Raw genomic sequence first — 2,313 nt, forward strand, 5'->3', positions numbered from 1 at the left:
CCCCCCCCCCCCCCAGCCCCTATTGTACTTAGGAATTGAAGAAACTCAGTCGAGGAGCTTGAAAGGTGATGGGGCAGTGATCAGTAAGCTCTATAATTTTATTTATAAATGTTAATATAGACTGATCGATGACGCCGCTTTTGTGTTGCTTTTAATATCCCATTTTAGCTGTCAGCGGTTCAGTTGTTACTCTCTTTGTACGCAAATTATTTTGGCAATGCTTTCGAGTGTACGTGATAAATATGAGAATTCAGGGTTTGGCGACTTGCTAACTTCTCGGATGGATTTTTCCTTCAATGTGAATCGTAAGAAAATCGATGTTGCAATATTGCAAAGTGAAAGTTGTCTGATATGATTGGTTTTGTTTCTTTTCTGAACTGTAGTCGCTGCCGAGAATGTAATTTAGTACTTAAGAACTGGTAGGTTGTTTTATTTATTTATTAGAAAAAGGGTAGGCCTAAAGACTTACTAGTAATTGTTGTTTTCGTACCGAGTTCTTCATTTTGAACAACGGGCATACTTTTGAGCTGTTCATACCTGAATTGCCTGCGCAATAAAAAAAAACAAACAATCCATATTATAATATACGTGTAACAATGCATGTTTTTTAAAAGTAAAATCTGCCGTCGTTTGAGGTGAAGAAGTTTGGCTCCCCTTTCCCCTCACCCTCACACACACAGACACATACACGCGCACGCGCGCGCACACACACACACACACACACACACACACACACACACACACACACACACACGCATACACACACGCGCGCGCGCGCAAATAAAAGACGAAAGTTTTGATTCCCTCGAGTAGAAGTTACTTTTTCCCGAATAAATGTAATATTGTATCTCCGTCCGTCTGCTTAGATGTATGTATTATAATTTATATAATTTCATAACGTCGGGTTGGCCTCGGCAGTCATATGAAACAAGAGAGTTAGGCCTACTAACACGTTTCCATACATACTAGAAGCTCGTGGCTTGTGTTTAAACTTGTGTTGGTTACAGGCATGAGTATATCAATGTCAAGGTCATGTATAGAAAAGGCTTCAAAATTGCTCTCTTTGTCATCGGAATAGAAGTGATTGATATATATTAAAAGTGTATATTGTATATTGTCCGTGTGTTCCTTCCTTATAATTATTGATTTCACTTCTAAAGCCCCATTTAGACGTACAGTTCGCTGATCGACAAACTGTAGGATATCGAGAGGATGGTCGGCATTCTGTCAATTCCTCGACCAGCGAACTGTACGTCTAAATGGGGCTTAAAGATCATAAAGGTGTGACGTTTTTGTTTCGTTAAAAAAACAAAACAATGTTTTGTCTCGGGCGGAAAGAAACAGAACTCGCTCCCGGATGTCCTTGATTCCCGGGGCAAGCAATTACATGTCATTTGCATTGCGTCGCAGCTTTCTCCGCGCACAGTTTATTGCATCACTGGGGAATTTTGTGCTCATGATGATTTCTCATGGACAAAGTCGACGTGCTGTCGGCCATTTGATAGAGGGAAGTCTCCTGATTTACGATGACAAGTCAATTCCCTGTTCATTACACCACAGCAGTGGGTCATATCGACAAGTACTCCGGGAAACGTAAATGTGTGTGTGTATGTGTGTGTGTGTGTGTGTGTGTGTATGTGTGTGTGTGTGTGTGTATGTGTGTGTGTGTGTGTGTGTGTGTGTGTGTGTGTGTGTGTGTGTGTGTGTGTGTGTGTGTACTTCTCCCCCCTCCCCTCTCTCTCTTTCTCTCTCTCTCTCTCTCTCTCTCTCTCTCTCTCTCTCTCTCTCTCTCTCTCTCTCTCTCTCTCTCGTTCTCTCTTTCTCTCACTCACTTTCCCATTCTCTCCCCCTTTGCCTCCTCCTTCTGTCTGTCTGTTTCTCCCCCCTTCTCCCCCCATCGGATCTCTCTCTCTCTCTCTCTCTCTCTCTCTCTCTCTCTCTCTCTCTCTCTCTCTCTCTCTCTCTCGTTGTTCCTCTTCTCCTCTCATCCCCCTCTTTTCCCTCCGCTCACCCCTGAATATTATATTTCTCCCCGTCTCTCACCCCTCAGCCTCCCCCACACTTTTCTCTGTTTAAGTAGGCCTATGCATGTCAACCCCTACAGCAGAAGACGAAACGGCACCAGTTTTAGCTTCAGTTGTTACCTTTTGAGTTCTTATAAACTATACTTCATCTTGGGTGTGTCAGAATAAAACACAAATGAAGCGAAATAGGACAACAAGGGACCCCTCTCACCCCACCTCTTGAGAGAGAGAGAGAGACAGACAGACAGACAGACAGACAGACAGACAGACAGACAGACAGACAGACAGA

Source organism: Aplysia californica, unplaced genomic scaffold (genome assembly GCF_000002075.1).
Source record: "Aplysia californica isolate F4 #8 unplaced genomic scaffold, AplCal3.0 scaffold00595, whole genome shotgun sequence".
NCBI classification, from domain to species: Eukaryota; Metazoa; Mollusca; class Gastropoda; order Aplysiida; family Aplysiidae; genus Aplysia; species Aplysia californica.